Source organism: Peromyscus californicus, unplaced genomic scaffold (genome assembly GCF_007827085.1).
Source record: "Peromyscus californicus insignis strain IS unplaced genomic scaffold, ASM782708v3 Scaffold_6__1_contigs__length_162567912, whole genome shotgun sequence".
Classification (NCBI taxonomy): Eukaryota; Metazoa; Chordata; class Mammalia; order Rodentia; family Cricetidae; genus Peromyscus; species Peromyscus californicus.
Genome location: NW_026294584.1, coordinates 81,675,526 through 81,693,920, shown reverse-complemented (window position 1 = coordinate 81,693,920; position 18,395 = coordinate 81,675,526). Strand labels below are relative to the sequence as shown.

Sequence of the window (18,395 nt, the reverse complement as noted above, 5' to 3'; positions counted from 1 at the left end):
GTTATATATTTAGAGATATATCTTAACATTCTGATGCAGAAGGAGAAAAACAGTTCTTTTCACCCCATAAGCTCGTCAAGTTCTGTAAACAGGTTAACAAGAGAAGAGTGTAAGTTTATTCAGTTTTCTATGACATTAGCCCATTCCTAAGGAAATGACTAAATATTTTGTATACTAGATTTAGTGAAGGTTGGAAACTTGTAGGAAACAAGAGCTATGGGAACTTAGAAAACTCCTCAGAGGGCCCCCATCTTTGGAGATAATGATGCTCTTTCACTCTAGGGATAGAGATGTTAACTGTCACACGAAATATTTTCTCTCAAATTCTCTCTGCCTCACCTCAAGAAAAAAGTCTTAAAATATTCCTTAGCAGTCATAATCCATGGATCCATGAAAAGAATTATATATATATATATATATATATATATATATATATATATATATATATATATATATATATATATAGTATATGAGTATTTTTCCTGCATGTATATATGTGAACAATGTATGTTTTATGCCAACAGAGGCCAGAAGACACTGTTGGATCCCCCTGTAACTCGAATTACAGATGATTCTGAGACAGCATGTGGGTGCTGGAAACCAAACTCAGATCCCTTGCAAAAGCAACAAGTGTTCTCAACCACTGAGCCATCTCTCCAACCCCTTTTGTGAAATTCTTATGATTCCTCCAGGGAAGGTGCAAAGCTCTCTCTAAACCTACCATTTCTCAGAGTCTCTCCCCTTAAAACATTTTGTGTACCAAGTTAGCATATTTTGGGATGCCTTGTTTTTTGTTCCAAGACCAATAAAATAGTTTTATTTTAAGTTGAAAGCTCAGGGACTTTTTGGTTTATATCTGATGGTCTACAAGAAGGAACAGGTCAGCTCCTCCTGTTTTGTATTGCTAATTGGTTTCTCTAGTTTATCTACATTGGCTAATAGCATCAGTATAACAGTAAGCAGTGCTGATGTTACAAAACATCCTTTCCACTAAATTTAACAAATTTACTCTTTGTACAAATACCTTATCATGATACATGCAAAACGTAGTAAGGAAGGGCCCATCAATTTTTATTTAAAATTATTATATTATTGAAGCTCTCTTTTAAAACTCAAAACCTAACATTAAATAATTGTCTTTAAATACAGAAGTGATTTCTTGCAAGTTGCATGATACACTTTATTAATGTATTTCATTGCCAAACGTTTTTTATAGTCTTGAGTGAAATGGTTTAGAATACAATGGCTGCAAATTATTCTTCTCCTGGATCCGTGGATTCTGACTGCTAATGAATATTTTAAGTTTTTTTTCCAGTGATAGCAGTAGGCATAAAATACAATTTCTTTTTTCTGTACTTTTGTGAGGTTTCAGGGAGTATTAGTATACTTATGTCTTTAAAACACATAAAAATGTGCACATTAAAAGAAACAAGAGATTGAAGAGATAGCAACCCATGGGGCGGGAGAGGAGTGTTTACCAGTTGTTTATCTGACAAGGCATTTGTATCTAGGCTATATAAAGATCTCAAAAGTTAACAACAAAGGAACAACTAATCTAAACAATAAACAGACCCTTTTCTAAAGAAATATGAAAGGCAAAAATATATGAAAAAATGCTCTCAACGTCTTTAGTCATTAAGGACATGCAAATCTAAATTGTAGTAAGACTACAGAAATGTGATCATGGGGCCTATAATTCTCAGGAGACAAAGGAAGAGGGAGTTCAAGGCCAGTGTGGGCTCCACAGCACCGCAAATGAAGCTCTTTGTCTTGGCCTGGTTCATGCAGTGCCATAGATTTGATCCACAGGACCAGAGCAAACAAGTGATGAAAGAAACAAAACACCTCCACTGAGATCCCATCTCACCCAAGCCAGAGTGGTTCTCTTCGGAGAAACAAGAATGCACACATGCTGCTGAGGATACATAGAAGAAGGAACCTATGACCACCTTGGTTGGAATGTAATATAGTTCAACCACTGTGGAAATCATCATGGAGATTCCTTATAAAACTAAAAATAGATTTGCCATATTAATCAAAGTCAGACAATACAGACACATCCTGCACATCCATGATTCTTGCCCAGTTATCTTCCTATGTGAGAAAAGTCGACCAGAGCAGAGACTATCAGGGAAGGGGAGGTGCTGGGGGAAGGGAGGATGGATGTGAGAGAGGACAGGGGCAGTGAATACAATCACACTACATTTTCTGTGCATATGAAAAAGTCATGATGAAACCCTTGTTCTGTGCTATTAAAGAGACTATTAAGAACAGAATAATAATCAAGCAGCTTTTTTTCTGTTCTGAAACATTCAAAACAAACTGAAATCACCTTTCCCATAAAGGCTTGATAGCATTTTTCTGAGAAATCATCAAGGATTAATGCTTTTTCAGCAGATAGGACAGATGGATTAAAATTTCATAACCTTCATGGAAGTGTTTTTAATGTTTTTTCATCATCTATGAGAAAATTGGTGATGAATTTTTAATATTTTCCTTCAAGGTATTTTCGGAAAAAAATCTGTGCTTCCAGTCCCATTTCAGTATTCTTGTTAGCAGCAATTTCTGGCGGAGGGGAAAGGGAGGCAGGCAGTAATCCGGAGCTCCAGGCTCAAGGGCTCTCCTTTCCATTGTCAAATATCCCCAGAGGGTGAAATTGCCCCTAGTGGACATCACTATGTTCTTAGGACAAGCTCGCTTGCTTACTTTTTCTTTCTTTCTTTCTTTCTTTCTTTCTTTCTTTCTTTCTTTCTTTCTTTCTTTCTTTCTTTCTTTCTTTCTTTCTTTCTTTCTTTCCTTCCTTCCTTCCTTCCTTCCTTCCTTCCTTCCTTCCTTCCTTCTCTCTCTCTCTCTCTCTCTCTCTCTCTCTCTCTCTCTCTCTCTCCCTCTCCCTCTCCCTCTCCCTCTCCCTCTCCCTCTTTCTTTCTTCTTTTTTTGTGGGATCCTTCTGGGTAACTATCTCTCTCTGGTCTCCAAGTTCAGAGTTTCTATTGCTGTGAAAATACACTGTGACAAATAGCAACTTGGGGAGGAAAGAGTTTAGTTTACAGTTTAATAGCCCACTATGAGGGGAAGTCAGAGCAGAAACTCAAGGTAGGAACCTGAAGGCAGAGGCTGAAGGAGCACTGTTCACTGGCTTTATCCCCATGATTTTCTCAGCTTGCTTTTTAAATACAACTCAGGATCATCTTCCCTAGGCTGACACCACCCATGGTGGCCTGTGCCTTTCCATATCAATCATTAATGGAGAACATGCCCTACAGACATTCCCATAGGCCAATATAATAGAGACATTTTTTGAACATAATTTCCCTCTTCCCAGATATATCTGCATTTGTGGCAAGTTGAAAAAACTAACCAGCTCAAGGGCCATATCTGAGTCAGAAGGAAATTTGCCTCCAACCCTATCCCAGAGGCCTCCTGTTGGCCTCTATCAAAGAGACAGCACATCAGTTTCCAAGATGCCATTTGAGTGCTCAGAATTTATTTTGCTAGATCTTCTAAGTTTTTGGAGTCCCAGTTTTTTTCAGTTTTATAGGAAATGCAGTCTGTTGGAATATTTATTTATTTATTTGCATTTTTCATCTGTTTTGTTTTATTTAGAGGAAATAGTAGACTGAGTATTATGTTATCTATACTCTTATTAAAACTGGAGTCCTAAACATGTCCTACAATGCTTACTTTTATAGAACAAAATCTTCTGTAATGGACACAGCAGATGGATATCCGTCTGAAGCTCTATCTGGTGAGTCTCCCATATTCCTGACAGCCTTGCCCAATGGCTTTGGATGCTGGCTTGAGGTCTTGAAGTCTTGGCTTTCAGAAATAGTCATGCAGAAAGGAGACTGTCAGAGGCAGAACACCTGCAGGCAGGCTGAGCAATTGTGGTGATGGACTATCAGGGTTAGAATGTGAAATGAAAGGATTTGATGGTGAGCTTGCTCTTCTCATTTCTACAGAGATATAAAGACAGAAGTAGAAGGCTCAGAATTAATGCCCTTAATTCAGTTAAGGGCAGAGAGCCAGAGATCTGTTCTGAATGGCTGAAAAAGGAAAACTAACTTAAAGAACTTGAGATCTGCTAAGACCCAAATCAGACACAGAGATCAATTCCATATAGTCAGTTGAATCCATGCTTTTTCTGACAAACAATAGTTTTACTATGTTTAGATGTTCTCTGCTCTTAATGACCTCTTTTTTTATGATGCCATTAGTTTAGTTGATCAGGAGGATGGATAGCCTCTACCAGTTAACTTCCCATGGCTGTGACAAAATACTTAACCAACACAACTTGAAAGATGAAAAATTGCTATTGGCTTATGACTTGATAGGTTTTCGCTATGGTCATTTGGATGGGTTGTTCCAAGTCTGTGGCAAAGCTGTTCATTATGGCAGGAGTACAGGAAAGCTGCTCACTTGGCCGTGGCCAGGAAACAAGGAAAATGAGGGCAAGGAGCTGGGTCCTGTCTTAGTTATTTCTCTATTGCTGAGATAAGACATTATGGCTAAGGACACCTATAAAAGAAAGAGTTGAATTTGGGCTTACAGTTTCAGGGGGTTAATTAGAGTCCATAATGGAGAAACAAAGGCATGGTGGTAGTAACAGCAGAAATTTTACACCATGATCTGTAAGTAAGAGTGAGAGAGACACTGGGAATAAAGGTCTTTTTGAAACCTCAAATCCCACCACCAGTGACACACCTCCTCCAACAAGGCCATACCTCCTAATCCTTCCCAAACAGTTCTATTCACTGGCAATCACATATTTAAACAGAGGAGCTTTTGGAGGACATTCTCATTCAAACCCCCAGTCTTAATAGTCTTTTCAAGGGCACATTTCCAAATTACCTACTTCCTCTACCTAGGCCCCACCTCTAAAAAGTTCTGCCACCTTCCAAGTACACAGTCATCTATGAGCAAGTCTTGAACATGCAGGTTTTCATGAGACACTTATGATCTATAACATCCTTTTGGGCTGGTTGTTTTATTAAAATGGAATCTAAATTTTAGTGTGCATAAAACAAATGATGTTTTATTTTTGTTCAATATCTCAAATGCTTAGAACTTTTCTTATACATAATAAGTACTCATGAAAAAAAGATGTAGTGAGAGCAAGGCAGAGACAGAGAAGAGGTGAGGAGCAGCTAACATCTAGAAAACAAATTATTACAAAATCCAGTGTATGATTAACCCTTGTACTAAGACAGGAGTGACAAGATGGTTATATTGGTTACCTTTTTGTTGACAAAAAATCCTTCTTTTCTCAGATTCTCATGGTTTTTATCATGAAGTATTGGACTTTGTTAGAGGCCTTTCCTACTTCCATTGAGATGATCATATGATTTTTATTGTTTTTCCTATGTTGGATCACACTTTCATTCCTAGAATAAAGCCCATCTAGTCATTCTGAGTTAACTTTGTATGTGTAGTTAACTTGGTGTGGTAGTTTGAAAGAAAATGACCACCCCCAAAGGGAGTGACATTATTAGGAGGTATGGCCTTATTGGAGGAAGTGGGTCACTGTGGGGGTGAGCTTTGAGGTCTCCTATGCTCAACCTATTCCCAGTGTCACAGTTCACTTCCTGTTGCCTGTGGATCAAAATGTGGAATTCTCATCTTCTACAGCACCATGTCTGCCTGCATGCTGTAGGATGCAGCATGATGATAATGGACTAACCCTCTGAAACTGTAAGCCACCCCAATTAAATGTTTTCCTTTATAAGAGTTGCCATGATCATGGTATCTCTTCACAGCAGTAGAAAGCCTAACTATGATACTTTGGTTTGAGAGTATTTTATTAAGAAATTTTTAGCCTATGTTAATAAGAAAGATAATCAGATAATTTTCTTTGTAAGGGTATGTGCCCATGTCTGGCTTTGTAATACTTCCTTCATAAAAAGAGTTTTGTAGCTATCATTCTTGGTTCTCTGTTGCTGTGATAGAACACTGACCAACAGCAAGTTTGGGGCATAATTTTACTTTACACCTCCTCCAGGTAACAGTCCTTTACTGAGAGAAGTCAGGGCAGGAACTCAAGACAGAAAGCTGGAAACAGAAACCTTGAAGCAATGCTACTTACTGGCTTGTTCACTTGCTCACTCAGCTAGCATTCTCATGTAGACCAGGCCCACCTGTCTAGGGATGGTGTTGCCTACAGTAGACTGGGCCCTCCCATATTATCACCTATCAAGTCAGTCCTTCACAGACATGGTCACAAGACAATCTGACCTGGACAATCCATTAACAGAGACTCACTCAGATGACTCTAGACTGTGTCTAGTTGACAGCTGAAGCTAACTATGACTATGACAGTAGCTTTCTTTCCTTTTCTGTTTTAGATAATTGTTTGGGAAATATTGGTATTTGTTATTCTTTTAAGGTAGGCAGAATTCAGCAGTGAATTCTTCAAGATCTGATCTTTCTTGTTTGATTGATTAGAAGACTTTATTATTGCTTTAATGTCACTGTTTGATATTAGACTATCAGGACATTAACAATTATAGTTATCATTGAATGGGTATTATTAATTCTATTTATTTCTTTAGTTTTGTACTATTCAGCACTTCCCCAATTCTCACTGCATATTTATATTTATATTGAGGTTCATTCTTTCCTGAGCCCAGGGTGTGTTTATCTTTTTCTCAGTGTTTAGGGTCATTTAAGCATCTTCTACAATGCCTGCTTAGTGGGAATGAATTTCTTTAGCTTGTACTTATCATTTCTCAGGTCAATTATGAAGAACAGTTTTGCTGTACATAGTAATCTAAGTTGACAACTAATTTCCTTCCAGGGATTGAAATGCATAATCTCACCTCTTGGACTTGAGAGCTTGCCTTAAGAAACCCGTTTTTCTGATAGGTTTGTCATTGTATGAGACTTCGTGTTTCTCTCTTACAACTTCAATTTTACTCCCTTTTTTTTTTAACCACAGTATGAAATATGGAGGTTTTTTTTTTCTTTTCTTTTCTGTCTTGAATGTTTGATGTTCTAAATGCTTGGCATCCAACAGTCATCTCTTTCTCTAGTTTTGGGACTATTTTCTGTGAATTTCTTGAATATAGATTTTGTGCCTTTAGCTTCTCTTTTTATGACCACAGTGGAAAGATTTGATAGTTTTGTGTGTCCCACAAACTTCATACGTTCTGTTCATACGTTCTTAGTACTTGTCATTGTCTGAAACTTCTGATACTTTAGGTTGTCATCAGGTCCAATAGTCTGTCTCCTACTGATCCTTTCTACCAGAGACATTCCACTGGGTTTTCATTTGTCTAGTTCAGCTTTTTGTTTCCAAACTTTCATTTGAGTTTTTAAATGCATTTATATCTCTTTATTGAATTCAAATTTATTCAGATCTTTTATTGACTTATTTCCCTCAGATCATTGAATTCATTTATAACTTCTGTGTCCTTTTTAAAATTGTCATTGAACATTTTATAATCAATCTTTTAAATTTCCTGTCAGGTATTTCATTCAATTACCATTCTTTGGAGTCCTTTACTGTGGATTTAGTCATTTTCAGAGGAGTCAAATTCCTTTAAATCTTCATATTTCTTGTGTTTTTGCTTCAGTACTTGAACATCTGGGATTAACTTGTTGATTGAATTTCAGAGGAAGTAATTGCAGTGCTCAGATGGGATTATTTGCAGTAGCTATCCCTAAACCTTCTTCAAAAAATCATTTTTTTCCAAAACATAAAATTATTGTACAAGTGAACATACATGGTTAAAATGTCATGTAAATTATCACTAGTCTGGTAACATACTATTTACAAGTTAAGTTATAATCCATTAGTGGTCAGTAAGTTTACTGTGTTATGCCTAGTATTTTCAAAGTAAATGAAATATGATTTAAAAGTATGACAAAGTTAATGTGAATCATGCATCTGAAGTATAAATATTATTTAATAGACTGATTTTTCAGAAGTGCAAATGTGTATACTAGAGTACTCTCTAAACATACTCCCTAATATGGCCAGAATTTTCAAATAAAAAAAAATAAAAACTTTTATTTTGATGTCTAGACAGCAGACTCCACATTTTAACTTTAGTTGTTCCTTATTAATAACATGAAGATAACTATAAGCCAAAAAGGGAAAGGTAGCGTCCTTTGTGTAGCACTTTCACAGAATATCCAGAAAAAAAAAATAGTAGTTTGGATAGGAGAGACAGCACAGTTTATAAAGTGCTTGAGTTTGATTTTCCGAAGCCATGTAAACAAGAAAAGAAGAGCTAAGTGTGATGACATGCACTTATTCCAGTGTTGGGGAGGCAGAGATAGGCAAGATAGGCAGACCCATAGGGCTTTCCACCCAGCCAGCCTCATCCACTCTGTAAGTTCTGGTTCATGGCAAGCCCAGCTCAAAAAAAAAAGTTGTCAGCATTTGATGAATGAGAATGACACATGAACTTGTCTTTGGGCCTCCAAGGACATATACACACACATATGTATTTGCACCAATTTGCATCTGTACATATAAACATGCATACACACACGTACAAGAATTGGTATCATAATAATGCGCAAATTAGCATAATTAGAGTGAGTTGTTTATTGGTCTCTTACACTAGCTTGCTGATCTCTTGAATATAATTAAGTAAGTTCTACAAAGCACTCTACAGAATATTAATAAAAACATTAACAGAATGATTTCTGCTACGGGAAAAGATAGCCTTATGTCTATTTTTAACTCTGGCTATGACTTGAACACATCTACTCAAGTTTTGAGGGCTGCTAATCAGATAGCATGAAGGGGGGCTTCAAAGATAAAGGAGGACATCCCCCTTGTAGGTAAGGCTGTGTGGCTTGCCCGGCTTCCAACGAGCTCTCTCTTGTCCATCCTGCTCCTGCCAGCATGCAGCAAGTAAGCCTTTATTAGGCACCAGATGTCACTTTGCTTCCAGGGCTTTGAGGGGAAAAAAATCCTCATGTTTGTGAGTTACCCACTCTGTGGGATTCTATTATGGAACATAAAATGGATTAAGACAACCTCAAAGTCAAGGCCACTGACATGTCCATATGCATTTCAACGTGCTTACTGGTTAGTTTTGGAAAGAAAAAAAAAGCTGAAGATAGACTTTATGATGAGAATAAATTTCATGTGCTTGAAAAGGGTATCTGAGTGAAGTGTCTTCTCATGGCTTAGCTGGATAGCTGTTGAGCCTTACTTGCAGGATCCGCTTGGGCACCAAGTCCAATAACTTGTTAGATTTTCTTTCTTTTGGCAGTAGAGAAAAGAATTTTTACCTTTCAAAATTATAGTGTGCATAAAAAAATACTGATGAATATTTGGGAGGAAAGTTATACAGGCCATTAAGAATACAAGAGCAAATAAAATTAGCAATAAAGAAAGATAAATAGGAAAACATTGGTTCCAGAAAAATAAACACATGGTATCATCTTTGATCCACTTTGTTATTAGCTGGAATTAAAGAACTGTGGTTGGCAAGTCTGTTTTGAATACTGGCTTTTGGGAAAAGTCTTAAGAATCGTTGCTTGCTTAAGGTCTTCTGACGATGTTGAACAGGGTCTAGGCATCAGAGGCTAGAGCTTGCCATGGTGCTAACATCAGCAGTACCTGCTGCTCTCTATCAAGGCTGGAGGGCAGTGTTCCTCCAGCAGCTGAGATCTTTGGACTGAGTCTTGGTGTCTGCACCGTAGGATGTGGTGATGAGAATGTTCATATGTTCTAAGACTGCATATGTGCTTGAATTCATTACAGTGCTTGATCCTATCAACTTGCATGGGGAATTGAAGGTGAAATCCTTAAGTACTTGGAGTTACCCACTATTTATAAGATGGAAGCTGATGAGTCCAGGTGATTATATTGTTAAAATCATGACATAACCAGCTTCCGGGGACTGGAAGCATTACTCATTCCAGTCTTAAAGTTTCATCAATTTTTTTCACTTTTAATGAAGATGGCAGATAAAATTTTTGTTAGTAAAAGCCTTTGAAAGGGGCTTTGAAAATTTACCAGTAAGAGTTGCTGTGAAATTTGTGTCCTGCCATAGTGAGGTATGTGTTCAATTTCCCCATACCAGGGACAAAATAAACAAGACAACAACAATCAAACATTTTTTCCACTACCACAAGAGCCCTTTTTCTTAGCAAGAAAATGTCTCATTTAATCCTGAGTAAACAATGGCAAAATATATTTATTGTCCAATTTTAGGGCAGCAAGGGTTGGAAGTGTCTAAAAGGACTTTGCAATTTGATGGTTTCCATTCCCCTCTTTACAGTTTTGCCAGGATTGTGCTGTTGGCAAGTGTATCCTGGACATGACCTTAGCAGTCCTCTTTGAGATAGATACATAGCCAGTGATGTTTCAACAGCATGTTCCACTTAAGAATGTGCCTGTGGATAGCACACTGAAGCGTTTTGCTAACCCCAGATTAGTTGGTCCATGTACCAGTTCATGAAGAGCACAGTTATTTTTAAGTAATGTATTTTCTGAATGCCCCCATGGGTTTCTATTTGTTTGTTTTTAATGAGCGTGCGTGCGTGCGTGCGTGCGTGCGTGTGTGTGTGTGTGTGTGTGTGTGTGTGTCTGTGTGTGTGTGTGTGTGTCTGTGTGTGTGTGTGCCTGTGTGTGAGAGTTTGGAGGACAGAGGCCACATCGGAAGTCTTCCCTTTATCACGGTTTGTGGTAACATATTGTGCACCCCAATAAAGCTTACCTGGGGATCAGAAGACAGAGCCAGCCACTAAATTAGACACAGAGGTCAGAGAGTGATGGCACACACCCTTAATCCTATCACTCGGGAGGCAGAGATCCATCCAGATCTCTGTGAGTTCAAGGCCACACTGGAAACAGAGCCAGGCAGTGGTGGCATACACCTTTAATCCTAGTACTTGGAAGCACACACACCTTTCATCCCAGGAAGTGACGGAAGGGCAGAGAAAGGTATGTAAAGCATGAGGAAACAGGAACTCCATCTCTTGCGGCTGAGGATTTCAAAGAGGTAAGCTAGTGGCTGACTATTCTGCTTCTCTGATCTTTCAGCTTTCACCCCAATATCTGGCTCTGGGTTTTTGTTATAAGGTTCGTGTTACAACTGTCCACCTTGTTCCTTTTAAACAGAGTCTCACTGAACCTGGATCTCACTGTTTCAGCTATACTGGCTGATCAGCAAGCCCCAGGACCCACTTGTTCCTGCCCTTCCTCATGACCCCCACACCCTCCCCAGTGCTGGTGTGACAGCCACACACCACTGCCCCCAACTAATTATTTTATGTAGGTACTGGACATCAGACTTCAGGTCTTCTCTCTCTGAGTCACCTCCCCAGTTCCTCCTGTTTTTTGTTTGTTTGTTTTTCTCATGTATTAAGGCCTATCTCTGGCTACTAATGATATCATTTTTTAAAAAAAATCTCTCCAAGGATCTTCCTCTTGAAGTGCTATGAGTGCAATCATTTCAGGGGATGCCGCTTGACTAGCATGGCAACAGTGAGATCATTATGCTGGAATTTGGGATCATTAGACTTTAAATGAGGCTCCACTGTTATGGTGTAAAGTTTAATTTGTTTCCATCTTTCAAGCAAGTTTCTGTCGAGATCAGGATGTGCATTTGATTGTAAAGCATTAGCAAGGCAGGGGCCAGCCAACAAACACACTTGCTGTCTGCACAGACTGTTCGCAGCTTCACCCTTGTTACTTGGTGGTTTCAGCAGGGATTAATTTAGTGATAATTTTGGCTGGTTTTAGTTTTGGTTGAAGTTCATATTCTAAAAGCAAATTCAGATCAGTGATTGAAATAAATATAACCTGCTTAATATTTTGATGTCCTATCCTGTGTGTGTGTGTGTGTGTGTGTGTGTGTTGTGTGTATGTGCTTTATGTGTATGTGTGCACATGCCTTTGCCTGGGCAGGCTTATTTAGAAGTGGAGGTTAATGTCTGTTGTCTTCCTAAATTGCTTTTTCTACCATTTTTTTTTCTTGGAGACAGGGTCTCTCACTGAACCTAAAACTTTCCATTTTGCCTAGATTGGCTGGACATCAAGTCCTCAGGATCTGCCTGTCTCTGCCTTAATCCCCAAGATGTAGGTGCACACTTCCATATTAAGCTCTTATGTAAGTGCCGAGTATCAAACTCAGGTCCTCAAGCTTGTGCAGCAAGGACTTGGCCCACTGAGCCATGTCCGCAACCCTATATTTCTAATTCTTAGGCACAAACAAAATTAAATCAGAATTGTCAAAGGAAGAAGTTTCAAAGGGCATTTTTTTTTTTTTTTTGCAGAGCTCAATTAAGAGATTGCTTTCCTTTCTTGGGTAGAGAAAGGAGAGTTCTAGAATATTAGCAATGGGTAGATGAAATATTTGAAAATACCTGGGTTTTTTATTATAAAACATTTTAAGATTCATGTTACAACTGTCCATCTTGTTCCTTTTAAACAGTCTCACTGAACCTGGATCTCACTGTTTCAGCTATAGTGGCTGATCGGCAAGCCCCAGGACCCACCTGTTCCTGTCCTTCCTCATGTCCCCCATGCCCTGCCCAGTTGCCCCCAACTACTTTTTGTGTGGGTACTGGACATCAGACTTCAGGTCTTCACTCTCTGAGTCACCTCCCCAGTTCCTCCTCCTGAACCCAGATATTCAGCAGGAAATAGGGTATTGCCCTATTAGAGCTCACAGTCCACCTGTGATGGGGAATCATATGTGGAGACAATAGAGTATATCAACTGACAGTTTTCCAAGCTCTACCACTGCAGCTTTTACAGAGGGTAGATGATACTGCCCAGTGGATGGAAATAAGCAGCAGGTTTCTCATCCTCTGCTTGTGCTTAAATTGTTATCACGATGCCTGCCCAGAAGATTTATAGCTAAAGAACCACAATTGTAGCTGAAAGTTTTCCTGTGTCCCACCTGGTCCACAGTCCCGTAGCTGCTCCATCCCAAATAAACACACACAGGCTAATATTATTTTTAAACTATGGCCGTGACAGGCTTCTTGTTATCTAGTTCTTATATTTTAAATTAACCCATTTCTATAAATCTATACTTTGCCATGAGGCTTGTGGCTTATCAGTATCTTTACATCTTGCTTCTCATGGCTGCAGCTGGCAGTGTCTCCCCTGCTCTGTCTTCCTCCTTCCTCTCTCTCTCTTTAGAATGTCCCGCCTAACCTTATTCTGCCTCACCATTGGCCAAACAGCCTTATTTATCAACCAATCAGAGCAACACATTTTCACAGCAAACAGAATGACATCACCTATCACAAAATGTTTGTAATTAGCAGGTGTATCTGAGCTTGATGGGTCTGTTCATAGAATAATGTGCTATGTAATTCTCTTACAATTTTTTCATCACTGTGACCAAATACTTGGGAGAAAAAGAACCTGTCTAGAAAATTCAATATCTATGGTTTTACGACTTTCAAGAAATTACTATGTGTGGAGGGGTGAGATTGTTTCCATTCTGCTTTTAAATTAAGGAGTCATCTTGTTTCTTTCATCATGTGAACCCATGTGTTTCACAACACTGCAGATTTACAGGCAGTTTCAACAGCACTGGTCTTATCTGTCTTACAAATGTGGATGGTCACAGAAGATTTTGAATGCATTAAGACTGAAACAATGGAGCATTGCATAAGCATCCCAGAAGAGGCATGTGTTAAAGAGACTAATCACAGAAGTGTGACTTATATTAAGCAGAACCAAAAGAGTGGTATTTACACTCTGTTGCAAAGAGGCATTCTCAGTGGTAGATGTAATGCTTGGATAACAAGTTAAAGGGCAGCATTTGCCGGCTCCTGGTGCATGAGCAGTTTTGTTAGCACACACTTTTTCTTCTTTTATCAAGTGATGACATTTCTCCATGATTATTTTGTGATGTAGTCAAGGGAAGTCATCGAATTTGTACAGATTTAAAGTACTTATACTTCCCAGACTCTGCTACATCTGTGTTTCCCAGACTCCATCCTGGTTTATAATTAAGCAAAGCCAATGCAAAAAGAAGCTTGAGGGGCAACATCAACACAAAGGAAAGCCTTTGGAGGCTGAGGATGTCTTTTATCTGAAATCACGTTTCATTTTAATGGAATTTCTTCTTTTGATCTTGCTGTCTGCACTGGTGTTAGCAACCTTGAGTTTATTTATGGCCTGTGTCTGTGATGTATTTATGTGCCGAAGCCTGGTACGAGGGTTCCCTAAATATGTTCTTGCTAAGGGTCAGCCCAGAGCAGAATTGTGAAGGATACAGCTAGTTTCCTTGCTCCAGTCTGGTTTAGCAATCATTGGGCCTCCAGAAAAGAGGAGCTGTTGGATGTGGATTAGTGAATTTGTCTTTCCTAGTCATGCTCATAAGCTGGCATTATGAGCATTCAAATGGTCCAGTAAGGAGATGGCTGGGGTTAAAATGTAAGGACATAGGATTGCAGGGTTCTTCCAAATGGCAATTTTGGTTTTAGCTTTAGTCCTACCACCAAGGCTGACGCTCTTACTGATGGATGGAAGTCATCAACACTGCAAGGGCCTCTGCCTTCTTGAGATTCTGACATCTTAGAATCTATACCTAGTAATTAAATTCAGTGATTCCATTAAATTTTAACACTCATGGGAATTTCTTAAATGATACGTCTCCTAAATGGGAAGACCACATATCTGAGCAGTTTAAACTGTGTTGATAGTCACATCTCCTTTTGATCCATGGAAAATGATAAAAAGGTATTTGTTTGCGTTTCCAAATTCCCTTTGCTCTGTTAAAACAACACTGCAGCCAAAAGACTCTAATGAAAGCTTTGCTGTGACAAGCCTGAACAGTGAACCAATGGGAACGAAAAACCCAGCTAATGAGAAAATGGTGTAAAGGCCAGATTTCTGCCTTCCCAGAAAGCTTTTAATTACAGAGAAATCAACAGATGTGCCAGGGGTAGCACAAGAGTGCTGGCCATGCAAAATAACACCTTGGAGTGGAATGAATTTGGAGTAAATGGACTGGAAATATTGGCTTTCCAAGCAATCAACAACACATGAGAGAGAACACAGGGCCCTTAATTTGGGTAAGTGTACTGATCCCAAACTTCTCTATAGTATCTGAACACGTGTGTGTGTGTGTGTGTGTGTGTGTGTGTGTGTGTGTGTGTGTGTCTATGTGTCTGTGTGTGAGTATATGTGGGGATGCATGTTTGTGTGCATGTGTATCTGTGTGTGAGTATATGTGTGTGTGTGTGTGCATGCATGTCAGTGTGTCTGTATGTGAATATGCGTGGGGATGCATGTGTGTTGTACTTGTGTGTGAGAGAGTTTCTATGTGTGATTGCATGTGTTTCTGGGAGGGAGGCTCTGTGTGTCTATGTTCACAGACACTTCTGATCCTTAATTAACTAAAAAGGAATATTGGCCATGAACTCCTAGTCATGGTTTGAGAAATCAAGGTGATGTCTAGTCCAGAAACTCGTACATTTTTTTCACATATGAAAGTAAATGGTCCCTTGAAACTATGAATCATTACAGGAATACACTATTCTTTATTGTTTCATTTTGTATATCTCACTTTACACAGAATATTTTCAACAAACATTTTTTTCCATTTCTCTAGAAAGTTTTTTTTTAATCTTCCTATTCCTTTCTCTGTGAAGATTATGGTTCAAGAACCTAAAATATACTTTTATTAATCAGCACAAGGGTACGTTTTAGTTATCTGCAATATTGTTGTATGGGCCAGTAGAGTCAACTAAGAGCCAGTTTCTAATGTGCCCAGGACAGTAAAATAATGGAAAATCCAAAGCAAGAGAGTGTGATGATTAGAAAATAACCTAATATCCTTGGAAGCTGACTCTTACTTTTCTTCTTCTTTTAAGAAGTGTAAGGCAGTTGTGACTTAAGGGTGGTTCTCACTGCAAACTGACAGAGTCCCTTATAGTGAGGTAATGGGATAACATTTTATTTCACCAAGATGCAGCCCTCTATGCCCACTCTCACGATTTCCCCCATGGTAACAAGGAAGAATCCCTGATTGTGAGGAATGGCACAGCTCAGTCCCTTGGAGCTCTGCTCAGAAAGGAGGTTTGGGAAGCTTGACAGAAACTGGGATTAGAGTCCCCCTTAAATTCAAAGTTCAGCTTTGGTGTGTGAACTCTGCAATTTGTCTTAACCTTTTTGGAGCCTTGATTTTCTAAATAAAGCAATTCACTCGAGGTGACACTGTCATTGCTAGTGGGCAGAGGCATCCATTGTGGAACTTCAGGCTATCTGACTGTAAGCCTGTACTAATTTAGCTTTTGATTTATTGGTGAAAATGCATGTCTCACATATAAAGAACTCGGCTGGCATAGACACTGACTTCACCTGCTTCCTTCTGAAATGTTTCTCAAAGGCTGGCTCCTTCTCATGTCTTACTAAGACAGCTATACCTGGAGTGCATGGTTCTGACCTCCAGCACTTGTGGCTGTGTCCTCTCTGTACGTGACTTCTCTATTTACGTGACCCAGGTTGTGCTGTTGCTGTATGTTGGCTGATGCAAGAATCCAAGGAGGGAAAGAGTCTCCTGAAGTTAGGGTGTCAGAGCCTCAAAGATGGTGGGCCTATGAAAAACAGGACTGTGCCCTGAGACCTTCTGCTCTCTTCTAATGTTAGCATAATTTTTTAAATTATTTATTTATTTATTTATTTATTTATTTATTTATTTATTTATTTATTTATTTATTTATTTTTAATCAATGATTGAAACTTCTTCTAAAGACTTGGGTGCCTCCTCCTTTCCTCACCATGAGAAAATTCTCTGCTCTGCATTGCTATTGCTGGGTCACCTCATCAGGTACTTGATTCCTCTTGGATATCAACAGAAAGTAGTTTTGTATTCAATTGATTCTACTATTGGTGAAGGGAGTGGCTATGCCCAGTTTTCCCTATTAGATACTCAACAGCTGGCACGGGGCTCAGTTCTTGGAGGCTACTCAGCTGATGTTTACTTTGAGGAAATAAGTCTTCTAGTTTGCTTTTAGTTGCTGTTATAAACATCATAAGCAAAAGCAATTTGAGTGGAAAGGGTTTATTTCTGATTACAAGTTACAGTCTGTCAGCCAAGGCCAGCACTCAAGGTAGGAACCTGGGGGCAGGAACTGAGGCAAGGACATGGAGGAAATCTGTTTACTAGTTTTCTCCTCTGGCTTGCTCAACAACCCTGCCTGTACAGCCCAGGCCCACCTGTCTAAGGATGGCACACCCTCCCCCTGGAGTGGGCTAAGCCCCCCTACATCAATTAGCAGTTAAGAAGGTGCCTTACTGACTTGCCCATAGGCAAATCTGAGGGAGGCAATTCATTAGTTGAGGGTCCCTCTTCACAGGTGTTCCTAATTGACAACTAAAGCTAATGATATGACAAATCTTTCTATAACTGAAGGCTCAAGTATCTGTATTAGTCTTTCTAAAGTCAGTAACCTCATGTGATACACAACATTTTTCTAGATGCTTAGCGCATTCATATATAAAACTTTCTGGTGAATTCACTAGAAAATGTGTATTTTTAGTCTTAGAATGTTAGGTGATATTTATGATTTTTTTTCCCTAAGGACACGGGAAACACGTATTTTCTAAAGTTTACTTTTAAACTTTATATATTTTTAGAACAGCTCACAGGAGAAAAACCATTATAAAAAGTATTAGATTGGAGTTGATGGAAATGAAAGAAGGGAGTAGGAAAATGTCTCCGTCTTTTAAAGGAAAAGGATCCACATAAATTATTTGAAATTCTGCCTGGAAGATTTGTCTCTCATCCCCAGCCTGGAAATTCGTTCAGCCCTTTATCCTTCTTATCAGAATTCAGAATGATGATAGAAATCACTGCGTTGGTTCATTTCCTCCCTATTCCCAGCAGTCACAGTATGGAACCTATCAGTGTGTCCACCAACAGACAAATGGGTAAAGAAAATGCAGTTCATACACACCATGGAAAAAAGAATGAAGTTATGACATTCCCAGGAAAAATAGATGGAACTAGCCATCATTTATTAAGCAGAATAAGCTAGACTCAAGAAAACAAAAATAATGCTTTATTGTATTTATAGTGTGTGTGTGTGTGTGTGTGTGTGTGTGTGTGTGTGTAACAAAAGGAGGGTCACATTGCATTCAAGCCAAGAAGGAGAGAGAGAGAGAGAAATAATGCTGCTCAGCTTACATCCTTCTTTTTATTCAGACCTTGACACAGCCTATGAATGATGTCTCCCACATTCAGGATATCCAGCCTATGAATGATGCCGCCCACATTCAGGATAGGTAGGCATTCCCACAACAGTTCAAGCTCTCTGTAAATGCTCTCACAAGTGTGCCTAGAGGAGATCAGTCTCTTAAGATACTCTACACCCTCTGTCCTATCTTTTTCTTTCCTTGTAAATCTAACAATAAATGAGGAACTCAAAAGGGTGGTGGAATATATATGTTATGAAAACAGGGAGAG

At 39.0% G+C, this 18,395-nt stretch overlaps 1 long non-coding RNA gene across 3 annotated transcripts in view; it reads left to right on the top strand.

Moving 5' to 3' along the window:
• LOC128098631 (uncharacterized) overlaps nt 1–18,395 on the top strand; it is a 37,246-nt gene that overhangs the window by 16,673 nt on the left and 2,178 nt on the right. For 2 of the 3 annotated variants that reach the window (XR_008214299.1, XR_008214298.1), the window contains 2 exons: nt 3,690–3,745; nt 18,135–18,214. This is a non-coding gene — a long non-coding RNA (uncharacterized LOC128098631). The other variant, XR_008214297.1, reaches the window with a different exon arrangement.